This window comes from Pantherophis guttatus, chromosome 11 (assembly GCF_059756535.1).
Source record: "Pantherophis guttatus breed Tessera chromosome 11, ASM5975653v1, whole genome shotgun sequence".
NCBI lineage: Eukaryota > Metazoa > Chordata > Lepidosauria > Squamata > Colubridae > Pantherophis > Pantherophis guttatus.
Window position 1 is genome coordinate 4,379,817 of NC_142073.1, and position 18,578 is coordinate 4,398,394.

Genomic DNA, 18,578 nt, shown 5'->3' on the forward strand with positions numbered 1-18,578 from the left:
TGGATGGTCTCCATTGCAGTAGACATGTGGTGCACTTTTGGGAGACCATGATGGGGACAGATTGTCTGGAGACCATCTATCTACGTGATGACCTTGAATCAACCCTAAGCCAATGGCATATAATCAACCAATCTCTCAATCAATCAACCATCAATCAATCAATCAATCAATCAATCAATCAGGGCTATTCTATCTCAGGAGTTGGCAGCAGCTTACCAAACCTGTTAAGGAAAGTTAGTAAACTGCTGAGAAGGATCAAACTGAGTTAATACTTCATTGAGGGTGTTACTTAGAACCCTGACAACTTGAATATAACATCATCAGAAAATTCCAGGGTGGTAACAAGAGCCATTTTTGTAACATTGCCAAGAAACTATATGACCTGGTCATGTCAGAGTCTCTTAGACCACATGGGTGGTGTAGAAATTTAATAAATAAATAAAATGTAATCATCAGAATTAATAGCCAGTTAGAATAAATTAATCAAGGGCTTGCCTTCAGAAGTTATGGGTGCTCCATCACTGGAGGTTTTCATCTCTCTCCCATCCATCGATCAGCTTTTTTAGGCATGGTTTTAGCACAGGTTTTAATAATGTTTTAATGTTGGTTCATTTTAATCATTATCTTTCACCTGTTTGTATCATTTGTAAGCCACCCAGAGTCACCCAGGAGGGGAGATAGGCAGCAATGAAATTTAATAAATAAACAAATAAGAAGAAATTGGACAACCATTTGTCCAGAATGGTGTAGGGCAAGGGTGTCCAACCTTGGTGACTTTATGAGTTGTATAAGAGCCTTGATAGTACAGTGGTCTAAGCACCCTGTTTTTAACACAGCTGCCTGCAATTACTGCTGGTTCGAATCTCTCCAAGGCTCAAGGTTGACTCAGCCTTCCATCCTTTCTAAGGTAGGTGAAATGAGGACCCAGTTTGTGGGGGCAATAAGCTGACTTTGTATAAATATACAAAAGGATGAAGGCTATTGCTTAACGCATTGTAAGCCGCCCTGAGTCTCCGGAGAAGGGCGGCATATAAATCAAATTATATATATATATAAAAAAAACTTCAGCTTCCAGAATCAAGGCTGACTGGGGAATTCTCAGCATTTAAATCCACAACTCTTAAAGTTGCCAAGATTGGACCCTCTGAACAGAGGATCTCCTGCTTGAGCAGGAGGCTGGACTAGGAAACCTCCAAGGTCCCTTTTGATTCTGTCATTCTGATAATTCATGCTTGATTATGGGACATCTTTTCCTTTATAGGTTTTTTTTTAAAAAAAATAAACCTGTACGGCAGGGGTGAAATCCAGCAGGTTCTGGAAAAACGGTAGTGGAAATTTTGTACAGTTCGGAGAACTGGCAAATACCACCTCTGGCTCGCCCTAGAGTGGGGTGGCAAGGGAGATTTTGCAATATCCTTCCCCTGGAGTGGGGAGGGAATGGGGATTTTGCAGTATCCTTCCCCCAGGAGTGGGGTGGGAATGGAGATTTTGCAATATCCTTCCCCTGAAGTGGGGTGGGAATGGGGATTTTATTTATTTATTTATTTGATTTATATGCCGCCCTTCTCCGGAGACTCAGGGTGGCTTACAATGCATTAAGCAATAGCCTTCATACTTTTGTATATTTATACAAAGTCAGCTTAATGCCCCCACAAACTGGGTCCTCAATTTACGTACCTTAGAAAGGATGGAAGGCTGAGTCAACCTTGAGCCTGGTAAGATTCGAACCTGCAGTAATTGCAGGCACCTGTGTTAATAACAGGTGCTTTAAACCACTCTACTACCAAGGCTAGTGGTAGATATTACTACTACTAGTAGATATTACTACTACTAGATATTTTGCAGTATCATTCCCCTGGAATGGGGTGGGAATGGAGATTTTGCAGTATCCTTCCCCTGCCACACCTACCAAGCCACAGCACGCCCACCAAACCACACCCACAGAACCGGTAGTAAAAAAATTTGGATTTCACCACTGCTGCATGGGATCTAGCTATCCTTCAGATGATTGCAACGATAATGTATGCTATAGTATGGTGAAGAAATTAGAAAAGTACCAGAGAATAGAAGAGTTGGGTACAGAAACTTAAGTTTGGTGGCAAAAAGAAAGAAAGAAAGAAAAAAAAAAACCCTCCAATCTTGAAAGAAAATTCAATCTTGAGATATGTTTCCTCCTTAGAAGAGTAGATTAACAATGTGTAAATACACCCTTTTTATTTGTTCCTTGTATATAATTCAGATAATGATTTTATTTTCTAGCAGGCAGATAATTATTTACTTGTGACATAGCAGCCACCTCGAGAGCAAAGAGTGTCATTTTTAAGGTATTCCTTGCTGTTCGGTCAAGCAAAGAATTCTTATCAAATATTTTAATGAGAAAGAATGGATGACAGTTTAGATTAAAAGTCAAGGTGACCTTTAACTAGGAATGACTGTATTCTCATATCGCTTCCTTTTTTTCCTTTTTTTTTTTTAAAGACCTTGTCATCTCTCTCTCTTGAAAAGTCTCGGTGTAAGAAGGGGTCTCTTTGGTATGTACGTATTCAACAATTAAGTCCGTATATGCACACTATATATATAAATTCACACCCACTAACATTGCTTTAGTTTCTATTTATTTGTTAATTCACACCCACTAACATTGCTCTAGTTTATATTTATTTGTTCGTTTATATTTCTTCCTTTCTCTTTTTGATTTCAATCACTTCAAGCTTCCTTAACTATTGGAGACCCAGATCGACAGAGTAGAAATTCAGTAAATGAAAAATAAACTAGCCATCATAGTTGTCATTAAAAAGGCCTCTTCAATTGTCTTCTTGCAAGCAAACTTTGCATAATGAGCTTTATATTTAAATCTCATCTGTATTTAGATTTTATTTGAGTCCTCTTCCCACTACAACGTTTCCTTATTCCGAAGTCTCCTCCTATTTCCATAAGATAACATCTCTTTTAGGAGAACACCCATAAACTCCCAATTTGGCCTCATGCCTGTTACAAACAATAGCCAAACGAACGTCAAAGAAAGATGCAAAGATAACGGTTGTTTTCCCTTCCTGCATCCAGATGATTACCAGTTCTGAGCCCCTGTGAAATTTCACATCATCAGCTTCTGACACTGCAAAAGAAAGGCTAAAGCAGAAATTACTTTGCAGATTTTTAATGCAAGTGGCTTGATGTAACCCCTTCCCTGCCCTCAAATAGAATGTGTCCACTTAAATCATTTTGAACAATGAAGAAATGTAATGCTTTTGCCCCCCTGTCCAAGTTCACAGGCTATTTTAGGCATTCATAATGTGTGTGCGTTTCTTATAAGTAAATAATTTTGTAAATAATTTTATAGAAATAGAAGAAAGAAAGAAAGAAAGAAAGAAAGAAAGAAAGATGATCAACAGATAGATAATGATGATGATGATAGAGATAGATTAGATAGATAGATAGATAGATAGATAGATAGATAGATAGATAGATAGATAGATATGATGATAGATAGATAGAGAGAGAGAGAGAGAGAGAGAGAGAGATAGCTAGATAGCTAGATAGCTAGATAGCTAGACAGACAGATAGCTAGATAGCTAGATAGCTAGATAGCTAGATAGATAGATAGATAGATAGATAGATAGACAGACAGATAGATGATAGACAGACAGGCAGACAGACAGATAGATAGATGATAGAGTAATAACCAAACTGTCAGTTGTCAGCAATTGTCAGTGCTGGAAGGGAATGAGGTTTGCAGAGAGGAGGAGGAAGAGGAGGAGGAAGAGGAGGAGGAGGAAGGGACGGAGGGAGGGAGGAGGACTGTGGATCCTTGGTGCTCTCTGAACCTAGTTGTTTTCTTGCAGACATTTCATTACCCAGCTAAGTAACATCATCAGTGCTAACTGTAATGAAACATCTGCAAAAAAAACCCCATACACAACCAAGCTCAGAGAGCACCAAGGACCCCACAGAGCTACTGTATATTCTTCCCAGACTCATTGGGATGTAGCTCAGTAGCAGACCAGCCAGTGTGGGGGGGTGGGGGGGGGCAGAAAGGCAAATATAAAACTTCAGACATGGTTTTCTGAAACCCTAGCAAGTTATGGCTACCCACTGTTCTGTTAGCTCTTCCTGAACAGAAACAGCTGTTATTAAACCTGACAAATATGAACAACGAAAGACCTCAACAATACAAGACTCCATTGATCTGGAAGCCCATCTCTCGTTTCTTTTCCTCTGGGTCTCCTGAATCGGGAACCAAAGTGTCAAAATCAGAGGTTTTGAGGCAAACACATCCTAGCCATCTTTCTCCCTGCTTCGGGTTTGCTGGAGAAATTCGGACTGAGTAGTTGAGCCAACTTTCAGGCTGAGTGAAGGAAACCAAGTCCAGGAAGGTCAGGAGAAATTGGGAACTGGATCGCTTTTTGCTCCCTGGGTGATATTCCATCGTTCTTTTTTTATTTTTTCCCACCTTGATCCGGTGAAGTAGAGGTTCATTTGCTCAATTTAGGATGTCAGCGGTGAGTTTTGCTAAAACCTAGCTGGGCTTTTAAATGAGGGCAGCTGTTGAAAGGAGGTAGGCCGTGTCCTTTATCTTAGCCACAGGAAACCCAAGGGCTCCTGGCATCCGTACACCCCCCATTTCAGATTTCATTTCGTTTTATGAAAATGATCCTTGGATTTGACCCAAAACTGTACATTAGGAATGTTTGCCTTTAAAAAAAAAACAAAAAACCTGCCCACTTTGATGGTATAATATATCCTGTTGCGCTTTTGGGGAATTTTTCTAAACTAAGCGCTAAAGAAAATGGACATGAAAGGAAACCAAATCTGTTTGTTAGAAGATGGGAAGGAACCAGAGCATCCCTTCTTCAAATTACTCCCTCTCGAACCCCAAATAACGCCTGGATCTTCAGCATTCTCTCCATCTCCTTACTGGAGTTCCTTGAATTAACTGTATAAGAAACTTCTCAATCCCTTCTCTATGGAGATTCTCAGTCATTGAGATCATAGTTGTCCCAAAGATGGGTTTTCTTTTCTTTTTCTTTTTTTCTTTTTTCTTCTTCTCATAAACATATCTTAAATGTACAGTTTCTTATCTAACATACATCTTTACTTTTAACTTTCATACTAATACAATCTTCATCCTAAGCAATTTAAGTATATTCGGAGTTGCTCTTCTACCATTTCATCTCCCTTGTTTTACAACAATCCTTCTTCTCCCTCTCCTCTCTTTCCTTTCCCTCCCTTCTTCCCTCTACTCTTCTACTTTCTTCTTTCCTCCTCTCCTTCTCTACTTTTCCCCACACCTCCCTTCTTCCTCCCTTCTAACCTTCTCTCCTACTCTTGTTTCCCCTCTCTTTCTTCCTCTCCTTTTCCCTTTCCTTCTTCCTATCTGTCCCTCTACTCTTTCTCCCTTCCCTCCCTTCTTCTATCCTTTTCCACTTTCTTCTTTCCTCCTCTCCTTCCCCTCCTCTTCTCCCCCTTCCTTTCCCCCATTTATTTGATTATTTTGTATTAGCTTTCTTGTTTTAAATGAGGTTTTATATTCTGTAAGACGCCTTGAGTCACCGTGTGTGAACAGGCAGCAATATAAATTCAATGAATAAATAATACATCCCTTCTTAAAATGAAATTGTCATCCAGCCTCTCTGTGACTAAATCAAACATGTTGGAGGTGTCTTTGCTGCTTCCCAAATAAACTGCTTTCAAAACATTAGGGAGCCAAGCAAACCAACCCATCAACCAACCAACCAAGACATGCTGCCATTTGGACCCCAGGTTTTTGTGTAACTGTTGTGGCATGTTCCACGGGCACGTCTCTCTCCCTTGAGTGGGCATGCTGGATGCCACTCTGCCAATGGCAGTGAGTGGGATCCAGACTAGAATTAAACCTGATGACGAGGTAGCTCAATGGCTAAGACGCTGAGCTTGTCGATTGAAAGGTCAACAGTTCAGCGGTTCGAATCCCTAGCGCCATGTAATGGGGTGAGTTCCAGTTACTTGTCCCAGCTTCTGCCAACCTAGCAGTTCGAAAGCACGTAAAAAATGCAAGTAGAAAAATAGGGGCCACCTTTGGTGGGAAGGTAACAGCGTTCCGTGCACCTTTGGCGTTGAGTCATGCCGGCCACATGATCACGGAGACGTCTTCGGACAGCGCTGGCTCTTCGGCTTTGAAACGGAGATGAGCACCGCCCCCTAGAGTCAGGAACGACTAGCACATATGTGCGAAGGGAACCTTTACCTTTACCTCTTACCTATTTCACGTGAACTTAAAAGAACGTTCTTCATCTATCTAATCATTTCCCCTTGCGTTCTTTAAAATAAAACCAGAGCGTAGGAACTTCTTTGGTAGTCCACTGAGGCCCATATCCAGAAATATTTGGGATTTCCTGGAGTCAAAGGTGGCACACCTCTGATTTTTACACTCTTCTCTTTCTTTTGAAATACAATTCTTTGGGATCAAAGGAAAAAAAAATGCTTTCGCCTTGACTTCCTACTCCCTGCTGCATCTAGACTTTAATCCCTATAATATGAATGAGTGCCTTTGGATAGTTAAGAAAATAAAGAATACAACTGACAAAGTAAAGAGCAGGGCAGCCAGTGTGAAGGATATTTCCAAACAGCTGCTACATCTTTTATGTCAATAATCCTTGTATTAAATCGTTGTTAAGTGCTCCCTGACATGCTAGATCCTAATAGTCCAGGCTAAACCTATCATGAAAATCTCTGTCAACAGCTTGTCTTGTAAGGGTGAAGAAAACAGATGTTTTGGATCACGCTAGAGAGCAAGAGATGAACGTTTATAAGACTGAAGGACAAATAGCAGTAGCACTTAAACTTATATACCGCTTCATAGTGCTTTACAGCTCTATCTAAGCGGTTTACAGAGTCAGCCTCTTGCCCCCAACAATCTGGATCCTCATTTTACCCACCTCGGAAGGATGGAAGGCTGAACCAGTCAGGATCGAACTGCTGGCAGTCGGCAGAATTAGCCTGCAATACTGCATTCTAACCACTGCGCCACCGCGGCTCTTATATGTCTGGGGTAGCATTCTAGATCTCTCAGAACTTTTCATGTAAACCAAGTAGATAATCCAGAAAAACAGATCCAGAGGCTCCTACATGATCTTGTTGTTTTGTTCACAGTGACAAAATCACCCTCACAAGTGCCTCCCCCTTTGGGAAAGCTGATAGAAAAGGTGGGGCTGGCATCACAACACCACAATGTCACTTTTATCTGTGCCATCTCTTCTTGCCCCTCTTGCGCTGGGTAGACCTCTTATGCCCATTGCCGTCTCTACGTTGCAGACTTAAAGTGTTTGAGGATGACAACTTCCGTACGTTGTGTGATCTGTATTCTGCCACCCACCAGTGAGAAGATTAGGTTTTAAATTAACGGAGAAGGTAGGGTGACCTCAGGAAAGATGCAACTAATTTGCCCTCCAGTTTTATCTCATTTATCCATTCATCCATTCCTGCAGAAGCACTTCTAAAGTCAAAGTCAACAGAAAACTACTTAAAACATCTCCTGGGATGTTTCTTCTGCAGAAATTCTGTTTATTTCCCTGGATTTCTGCATAAATATCCCCTAATTCAGTGGTGGCGAACCTTTTACTCGCCAAGTGCTGAACAGGTTCGTGCTTTGCGTGTGTGCGTGCCATCCGTGCTAACATGTGGCTCCTCCCCATGCGCTGTGCATGCAACCGCATCATCTGCACATACTCACAGCTTTCGCACACGCCCCCACCGTGCATTGCATGCACAATCACACCCTCTGTGCATGCCTGTGGGCTATCTGTGCATGTGCACAATGCGCACCAGTACTCTCGTGCGCATGCACAAATGCATGCACGTGCACAAACACGCACGCATGTGCAGGAGAGCTCTGAAGACCAGTTGGGTCCCCTGAATTGCGCGCATGCGCACAGGAGGCCCAAACACCAGCTGAGGCGCGTACGCATGCGCAGCTGCAAGTGAGTTGGGTGACAGTTCGCATGCCCGGAAAAATAGCTCTGCGTGCCACTTCCAGCACATGTGCCATAGGTTCACCATCACAGCCCTAATCTGTTGAGGCCTCTCTTCTTTTTTTTTGAGTTCATTCACAAACAACTCGGAAAACACCAAGCTGTCAAAAATATTAAGCTACCAAATAACAGGAGTTAACATTGTTGATGTTACGATCGCCTCCCTCATCCTCGTTTCCTTCTCCCAGGACTTCTGAAGAGTTACAGCAGCTCAAGCCTAACTTCAGAGCTGCATTCTTCCCCCCTTGTGCAAATTAGGCCTCCCACAACTCTTCATTTTCCTCGCCGTTTGGGGTCCTGACGTTTTACCATTTACATTTCAACTTGGTTGGGCAAACAAGCATCCTTCAGAGCTTCTCAAGGGGGCAACGTTGGTTAATTATGGACCCAGAGCTTCTCCTTCCAAACAAGGAGGGGCTATCAAAAAGTAAGAACCCTACTCCAGATATTATTGATTTATTTAATCCCCAGATGTCAACATGGAGTGTTTTGTCGCAAGGAGAAGAACGTAAAATAATAAAATAAAATACAGAGTTAACCAAATAGTTACAGATGGCTTGTTGCTCTCTGCCTTTTCCCGGGGTTATTGTCCATGATCCGTTTTGCTGGGATGCATTTGCATTCCTGCACAAAAGTGCTCTGCGGGAGATTCGGGCAGGCCTTGTTCCCCCATTTTCCGAAGGCCTCGCCATCGAGAGAGTCCAACGTTTTCGTTCCGTTTCTCCTCGGGAACCGACACAAAATCTGTGGCTTGAACACAATGCGCAGCCTGGAGAGAGAGAGAGAAGGAGGGAGGGAGGGAGAGAGAGATGTTCATTGAGAACAAAACTGGTGGGAGCTCTTTTGAGAAGGAAGGGGGTCCTTTCTTTGCAAAACATCAAGACCTGGCCCAAAGAAACATTGTATGGAACTGTAGGAGTGCTCAAAAAGGGGAGAGGAAGCCAAAATGTCATCTCCCGTTTCTATTGTGTGAGACCAAAGGAATACATTAAGGAACATCAGGAGGAGACTGGGGAAGCCCATTTATTTTACAGGGGTTCGATCTCGCAGGAGAATCGCATGAATTATTCTGCTAGGGAAGAATTGACCATCTCTTGCCCCCCCCACCTTTCCCCATTCCATCCGACCTCCCAAATACAACAGTGATCGGTAAACACTGTATCACCGAATTAGGTAGTCCTTGACTTGCAACAGTTCATTTAGTGACCAATTACCCATACATGGGAATATAGGAAGCCCTTCGTTTCTAGTGTCCGATCCTTCTGTATTCTCAAATATCTAGTCACTCCCCTTCAGTTCAGTGTACGCTCATTATTTGATCCTCTCTAGCTTGAAAAACCAGTTGCAATGTATGGCTGTGATAGTTGGACCATAAGGAAGGCTGAGCGCCAAAGAATTGAGGCCTTTGAACTCTGGTGCTGGAGAAGACTCCTGTGAGTCCCTTGGACTGCAAGGCCATCAAACCAGTCAGTCCTAGAGGAGATCAACCCTGGCTGTTCTTTAGAAGGCCAGATCCTGAAGAGGAAACTCAAATACTTTGGCCACCTAATGAGAAGGATGGACTCACTGGAGAAGAGCCTAATGCTGGGAATGATGGAGGGCAAAAGAAGAAGGGGACTGCAGAGAATGAGGTGGCTGGATGGAGTCACTGAAGCAGTCAGTGTGAGCTTAAATGTTCTCCGGGGGATGGTAGAGGACAGGAAGGCCTGGAAGAACGTTGTCCATGGGGTCGCGATGGGTCGGACACGACTTCGCAACTAACAACAACAAGCTTGAAAAAAATCATGGTGAATTACAAACGCCTGGCTCCAGCCCCCAGAAAGTTTCAAGAGAAAAAAAAGTCTGGCATTGTAGAATTCCATTCTTGTTTTATTTCCCCAGATCGAAAGATGGTTTACCTGGGTACCCTCCCCTCTCCTCTAAGATCCTGTGGAATCCTCTGTAAACAGGAGAGAATTTTGACATGGAGAAGGGCAGTTTAAAGTCACATCCTCTTGAGAGGTTCCTGCTGTCTAGAAAATAGTTGTAATGGCATTAGCCCCGGAGTCCTAAGTTAAATAGCCAGCCCCATCCTCTTAAATTGGGGGAAAGAGGAAAGGTAATCTCTAATGCCAGATATTAATCTCTTGAGCTGATCTCTGGGGATTTGGTTGTTTTTGTTGGGGGTGATGAGGGGCAGGAATAACTCCTAGAGATAGACATTGCTACAGATAGCAGCCATGATGGAGCCCAGATGTTTCATCAACATACCTCAAATAACTCCCCATTTTCTCCCTCAGTGAGAGGAAAGAAAGGGAGGAAAAAAGCTTTTATCTTAATTCACTAAACTAGTGTTTAGAGCTCCTGAACTTTGACTTTGCATCAATTAGAAGTTCTCAGGCAAGACTTATCATGTAGGATTGTCATGAAGATATGAAAATGAGAATCTGATATCTCATTCGACCCCCAAATTGCTAGAATTATGAGACCTTAGCAAGATCTTTAGACCTTAAAAATCTCATTTCAGAGCTGAAGAAAAAGATCTTATCTTATGAAGTCCCACCTCAACATTCTGGCCATCTTTCATTTTTAATTTTAAGGTGCACTTCAGAAAGTCAGCTGAGGATCCAGTCTTTGTGAGATTTCTGGTTTAAGCACCCCTGATGAGGTCTCTCAATGACACCAGCAACTATACTGATAAATTTTGGCCAACACTGAAGAAGTTAGAAAAGTAGCCAAGCAATTGTTCGAGAATTCTTACTTCTGGGTGGCAGCTGGTGTAACCTATTGGAAGGGACCGCTTGTTCAAAGCTGAAATTATCCTGTACTCTCCCCAGAACTCCATAGTGTTGGTAGTTAACCATCTTCGTGTTCAATGAAATGTTCGTGTGGATTTAAGCGGGACTGCAATTTGTGACAGATTCATCTAGAACAGGGGTGTCAAACTCGATTTCATTGAAGGCCGCATCAGGATTGTGTTTGAACTCGGGGGGGGGGGGTGGCAGGGAGGCATGGCCAGTGTGGGCATGACCAGCTTGACATCATTTGTGTCAGGGGCACCTGTGGTGGCCCAAGCGCTCTGCCAGCAAAAACGGGCTCCCGAACTCCGTTTTCTGCTATGACAGCCTCCTGCAACCCCCTGCCAGTGAAAATGGAGCTCAGAAGGACCATGTGAGACCCTCCTGCGCTCTGTTTTCACTGGCAGAGGCACCACAGGCTGGTCCTTCATTGTTTCCAGGGTGGCCTCGCAGGCCAGTTCTAAGCACCCCATGGGCCGGATCTGCCCCGTGGACCTTGAGTTTGACACCCCTGATCTAGAATGATCTTGGTGATAAGAGTTGTAGCTTGGAATTCTTATCACCTTTAACCAGCATTGAAGATGGGCTGAGGTGGTTTCTTATCAAAGCCAGCTTTGGAATAAGGGGAATGTGAGACAATAAAGCAAATCAGAAGAAACACCTAAAGTGTGAGGATGAATATTAGCTCCACTGCTCTCATATAATGATGATGATGTTATGTCCGACTCTTGGGGATTCTATGGGCCAGGTCCAGGGCTGAAATCCAGCAGGTTCTGACAGGTTCTGGAGAACCGGTAGCGGAAATTTTGAGCACTTTGGAGAACCGGCAAATACCACCTCTGGCTGGTCCCCCGAGTGGGGAGGGAATGGGGATTTTGCAGTATCCTTCCCCTGGAATGAGGTGGGAATGGAGATTTTGCAATATCCTTCCTCTGGAGTGGTATGGGAATGGGGATTTTGCAGTATCTTTCCCCTGGAGTGGGGTGGGAATGGAGATTTTGCAGCATCCTTCCCCTGGAGTGGGGAGGGAATGGGGATTTTGCAGTATCCTTCTCCTGGAGTGGGGAGGGAATGGGGATTTTGCAGTATCCTTCCCCTGGAGTGGGGAGGGAATGGGGATTTTGCAGCACCCTTCCCCAAGCCACGCCCACCAAGCTACACCATGCCCACCAAGCCACGCCCACAGAACCGGTAGTAAAAAAAATTGAATTCCACCACTGGCCAGGTCTCTCCACATCCAAATTTCATAACCATAGGTAGCTACAGGGAACACAATCTAACGGCCTAACATAGAGTTGGTTGCTGGCTGATGTCCTTGCTTTTCCTCATTTGGCCCATTGCTCTCATATCAAGAATTTGATATTTCATGCTAGCTTTTAAAGAGAACCTTCTGGTTCGGAAGCTTATTCACACGACCAGATAAAATCTCAAAGTTACACTCAGCCATACGAAAATCCTTTCAAGATGATAATGATTCCATCTCAACCATAGAAGACATGAGAAAACTATCTCGTTTGCACCAACTTGGTTTAACTTACTTGTGGTTAAGTCCCAGCTGAACAGAGAAGGACGGATTTCGGGGTGAAACTTTCATAGGATGAGACAGCTGTCTGAAACGTCAGGTAGCTAAAATTGCTAGAGTAAATCGAGTGATATAAGCAAAATTAGGCACTGCCTTGTAATGAATACACTTCCTACTAAATGTTTAGCTCTGCGCTCCGATTGTCTCAGTACCGTCTCAATTATTTGTTTGCTTTCGTTGGTAGTCTGCTTCCTATTAAAAGTAATCCCCAAACAGGGTATAATGAAAGAAGCGGTAAAACCGTATAAAATTGCAAAATGCCAAGCCATGCAAAATTAACAAAAGTTAGAAATGGGATATGGTATCTTGGAAGCCACAACTGTGATGGCTGAAATCAGCAAGGCTGAAAAGAAGAGAGACTAACCAGGCAGGTCCATTATCAAACCTTGTGCCCACAACATCTAAGGCTGAGAGATGTCTATTTCCACCTCTCTAAAGGACAGACAAAAGGGCCCAGGACTCAAACTTCAGAGGTGATGTATAAATGTGCCCAGATTTCCTAAATTCTGCAGTAGCTGATCCTCATGATAAGACAAGCTATTTTCACATGTGCAATATAAGCAAAAGAGATGCGGTGGCTCAGTGGCTAAGACACTGAGCTTGTTGATCGAAAGGTCGGCAGTTCAGCGGTTCGAATCCCTAGTACCGCGTAACATGGTGAGCTCCCGTGACTTGTCCCAGCTCCTGCCAACCTAGCAGTTCAAAAGCACGTAAAAAATGCAAGTAGAAAAATAGGGACCACCTTTGATGGGAAGGGAACAGCGTTCCGTGCGTCTTTAGCATTTAATCATGCCGGCCACATGACCACGGAGACGTCTTTGGACAGTGCTGCCTCTTCGGCTTTGAAACAGAGATGAGCACCACCCCCTAGAGTCGGGAACGACTAGCACGTATGTGTGAGGGGAACCTTTACCTTTACCTTAATATAAGCACCTTGTCTCCTTAAATAAGGTCCTTCAGTGTTTACATTCTAAACTTCTGGGTAAGTTTACAGTCCTAGAAAGACATTCATAGCTGCATTTAGGGTAAAGCTGTGGAAATGACAGTAAGATAATAAATGACACAGTAGGAAGATTGCAGATACAAGTCCAGGTGAACAGATAGTGTTTTGGTTTTGTGTTTTTTTTTTTTTAAAAAAAGGTAATTAAGTAAGAGGACATTTAAGAATTGAAAGACCTTTTACCAGGAAAAAAAAAAAAGATTTTCAGATTACTACAAAATAGGAGGTAGAATATAGTACCTTTAATAGAACATCCCCCATCAAATTTAATTGCCAGACAAGCTTCATCATAAATCAGGGAGGAAGAGGAGGGGAGGTTTGGATGATTGTTCAGATGAGGAGAAGAAGGAGAAGGAGGAGGAGAAGAAGAGGAGATGGAGGAGGAGGAGGAGGAGGGGAAGGGGAGAAGAAGAAGGAGAAGAAAGGCCTTCAACGATACTAAAAGTCATGGCTGCCCTCAACACACTATGGAAATTAGAGTGGGTGCAAAGTCATTTTTGTTGATACCACCTCACAAAACCAAGATTTCTGGAACAACAGAATGGCTGTTTAAATCAAATTGGGTTTTTAAAGGACAGGTGCTCCTTTGCTTTGGTTTTTTTTTTTTTTTTTGCTTCCTCTTCATTATTGTTTCCTTTCCTCTCTCTCTCTCTTTCTCTCTCTTGGTTAATTCCCAGGAAAACCTGGATGGAAACTTCCCCACAGCAAGAGCTTTTCCTGAGGACCACTTGCATCATCTCCAAAATGGTCTCCCACCCAGGCCAGACTTTGATGCGTGATGGGACACCGCTCGGAAGAGTTTTCCTTCGTTTGTCCTTTGATCAGCTCATCACTGGAAACTCAGGTGTGGACAGTAAAGACAGGAAATGCAGGACAATTTGTAACAGGGGATGGAAATATGTCCCGCTTGGAAAAGAATAAAGGAAAATAAGATAGTTGGGAAGGATCCAAAAGGAGATGACAATTAACATTATTTGGATGGAATTACGATTGGAGCAAACCACTGCAACCGATTGAAATTAAAATTTATAAAAAGGCAGGGAGTTTTGGTGCCTTCAAAGGTTTTTTTTTTTCCCTTTACCACACTTCTAGTAATATTCTTATTTCCTATCTCTGCCAAATCTGGTAAAATTTAACTTATTAATAAATCCGACTCTCAGCCCATACAATTTGTCTTCGGTTGGATTGTGAAAAGTTTGCTGAGATTTCATCTCTGGCCAATCTCTGGCACATTTAGGGATTTTATTCTCTGCACATTAAATTCCTTATCCATATGAAGATACTTTTATTATTATTATAATAAAAGTAATTAGTAATTATAGTAATTATTGTAAAACTTAGTTGTTAAAGAGTCTGGATTATGCAGCTAGGAAAGGCAATTGAAATGGTTTGGCCTCAAGTACAATTAATTAATTAATTTTAATTTAATTTAATTAATTCAATTTATATGCCGCCTTTCTCCAAAGATTCAGGGCGGCTTACAATGCATTTAAAAAAAACAAACATTATAAAAACATTTAAAAATTAAAACATTTAATTTTAAATTAGGGCTGTAACTCCCCACAGGAAAAAACAGTTGGTGGCGTCATATATTGCAAAAAAAAAAAAAAAAAAAAAACCAAAATTTGAACACTATATTTCCAGATAGTAAACTGCTAGGCTACTTTTGGGAGTTGCGGTAAAGTGGAGATTAAAAAACAAACAGACAAACAAAAAACCCAGCATCCCTTCTTCTCTCTCTCTCTTTTTTTGACAGATGAATAACATTTGGTGAACATTTCTGCAGTTTGTCTTCATCAATCAAGCCATGTTTGTTTACTAAACAACGTGTTGTCAGACTTAATTTTCTGCTTATTCTGTTGCCACCACAACAAAGCCTGATATTTGGGCAGCAAAACGAAGCAAACATTCTGATTGTCTTTCACACTTTGGGGGGGGCGACGGGGGCTCTAATTGAGAAAAATAGAGGGGGGAAGCTACCCCTGATATGTTTGGTTTTCTCCCTCCCTCCCTCCTTCCCTCCCTCTATCCCTTCCTCTCTCTCTCTTTCTTTCTCTTCCTCTCTCTTCCGCCCTCCCTTTCTCTCTCCCTTTCTCCCTCCCTCTCTCTCTCTTCCTCCCTCCCTCTCTCTCTTCCTTTCTCCCTCTCCCTCCCCCTTCCTCCCACTCTCTCTCTTCCTCCCTCTCTCTCCCCCTTCTTCTCATTCTCTCTCTTTCTCTCTCTTTCTCTCTCTTCCTCTTTCTCTTCCTCCCTCCCTCTCTCTCTCCCCTTCTCTCTCTTCTCTCTTCCTCTCTCTTCCTCTCTCTCTTCCTCCCTCCCTCTCTCTCTCCCCTTCTCTCTCTCTTCTCTCTTCCTCTCTCTTCCTCTCTCTCTTCCTCCCTCCCTCTCTCTCTCTCCCTTCCTCCCTCCCTCCCTCTCTCCCTCCCTCCTTCTCTCTCTCTTCCTCTCTCTCTCTCCCTTTCTCTCTCTTCCTCTCTCTTTCCATCTCTCTTCCTCTCTCTCTCCCTTCTTCCCACTCTCTCTCTCTCTCTTCCTCTCTCTCTTCCTCCCTCCCTCTCTCTCTCCCCTTTTCTCTCTTCTCTCTTCCTCTCTCTTCCTCTCTCTTTCCATCTCTCTTCCTCTCTCTCTCCCTTCTTCCCACTCTCTCTCTCTCTTCCTCTCTCTCTCTCTTCTTCTCTCTCTCTCTCTCTCCCCCCTCCCTCCCTCCCTCCCTCTCTTAATTATTTGGATTTTTCTCCAGCCTTTCCTAGTCTTGGAGGTTCTGAGCAGATTTAAACACACCTTGCAAAAACCAAGATTGAAGAACGAGACATCAGAGAGCTGCCTTCTTCTACATTTTTGCAGAATTACAATTTTGCAAAATTACGCCACTGAAAAGAGTGACTTGGGGCAGTGATTTACGACTGTTGCAACATCTGCATGGTCATGTGATCCAAATTCAGGGGCTTGGCAACTGGCATGTACTTACGACAGTTGCAGAGTCCCAAGGTCATGTGATTCCCCCATTTGTGACCTTCCCAACCGCAAGGGAGGAAGCCAGATTCACTAAATGGCTGCGTGAATCAGCTCCCGACTGCAGTGATTTACTTAACAGCCCGTTAAGTAAATGGTTGTTTTTCCTTAACAACCGCCTTGCTTAGCAACGGAAACTCTGATCCCAACCGTGGTCATAATCCGAGGACTGCCTCTATACCAGATATCTGGCATCTGTTTCAAGTGGATTAGACAATAAAAAATTAAAACGTTGCCGTGATCTATTTAAAGGACTCGTTATTTACGACTTTTTCTTCCTGGCTGAAAAAGAGAGAGAGAGAGAAAAAAAAAAGCTCCCCAAATTCTTTTCAAATATAATCCAGAAGATCAAACATCCCTTTTCCCTCTCAGTTATGAGCCCTTTGATCTCGTGTCAGTTCTCTGGGTTGGCCAGAAAAGAAGGAAGGAAGATGAGAGGAAAGGCAGACTCCGAAGAAGAAGAAGAAGAAAAAAAAAATCCCCAAAGCAAAAGGAAAAATAGGAGAGAGAGAGAGAGAGAGAAAGAAAGGAAGACAAAACAAAAACGAAACTATTCTTTTGCAACCGATGAATCCATTGGTGCTCCGTGTTTTACAGACGGGGGCATGGAATTTGCTCGAAATTTGTCTCTTTTCTTTTCTTTTCTTTTCTTTTTTTTTGGGGGGGGTGTCTTATTTTTATAGTTTGGTTCTGCATTCCTTCTCCTCGACCTAAAGGGGAGAGAGAAGGCCTGTTCATTTATTACTTACATATGTCTCTACCCTTTTACCTCAGCAGGGAAAGACAAAATACGGAGCCGGGCTTGAGAGTTTGAGATGGACGGCTAATCCTTCTCCACCTTGAACTAATTGAACGAGTGGTATGTTATTGTGCCCAGGCGGTGTTTTGCAACCCATAGCCAGTGGGGTTTCAATTTGTACAAGCATAAACAGATAGTAAAGCCAAAGAAATGGACCCGGTCATTTGTTAGCGGAGTTCAGATCAAATTATCACAAATGTCCCCCGCTGACAAGTCTTAGCAATTAACTCCTTCTCTGCCCTTCTACCTTCCCGGCCTCTTCAAATGTTTTAGGTTTCACTTGAGACTCAATAAAATAGCAGACAGACTTCTGAAAGCGTCATTATTTTTCTGGGTTGTTTTTTTTTTTAATGACTTTCTTTCATAGAGCTAAAGAAGCCCAGAATCAGAGTCATTTATTTATTTTTTAAAAAAATAATGTTTTTTTTTTATTTTATTTTGATTTATATGCCGCCCTTCTCTGGAGACTCAGGGCGGCTTACAAGGCGTTAAGCAATAGCCTTCATACTTTTGTATATTTTTATACAAAGTCAGCTTATTGCCTCCACAAACTGGGTCCTCATTTTACCTACCTTAGAAAGGATGGAAGGCTGAGTCAACCTTGAGCCTGGCGAGATTCGAACCTGCAGTAATTGCAGACAGCTGGAAGCTAAATACTAACTTTTAACAGTAGCATTAGTCTGCTGCACCACTCAGGCTCAGCAAAACTCAGGTTTTGTAAGATAGTTGCTTCTTCTAGCCATTTCAGAACAAATGTTCCCAGTCAAAGCACAAATATTTCCCCCCTCAAAAGTTTTGTGTTGCTTCCAGTGGTGAAATCCATTTTTTTTTACTACTGGTTCTGCGGGCGTGGCTTGGTGGGCGTGGCAGGGGAACGATACTGCAAAATCTCCATTCCCACCCAACTCTGGGACCACCCAGAGGTGGCATTTGACGGTTCTCTGAACTACTCAAAATTTCCGCTATCGGTTCTCCAGAACCTGTCAGAACCTGCTGGATTTCACCTCTGGTTGCTTCCCCAAGAGGCGGAAATAAAATAAAATGAGGATGGGATATGGTACGGTTTTAGTGTGTTCTGGTTTTTCTTTCAAAGCTGAGAAAATCTGGACAAACAGTATGGGCTAATAATGGTTAAGGCTATTTAAGCTGCAGGGAAGCTGCTTAAATCCTATGGAATTGGATAGCTGGGTTCCCATATCTTGTTAAATCAGCCTTTGGAATCATGGGTGTTCTCTTAGCTTGGTTGTTTTCTTGCAGACATTTCATTACCCAAGTAGGTAACATTATCAGTGCTAGAAGGGATTGGGATTTGTGGAGTGGAGAAAGGAGGGAGGAGGAGGAGGAGGAGGAGGAGGAGGAGGAGGAGGAGGAGGAGGAGGAGGAGGAGGAGGAGGAGGAGGAG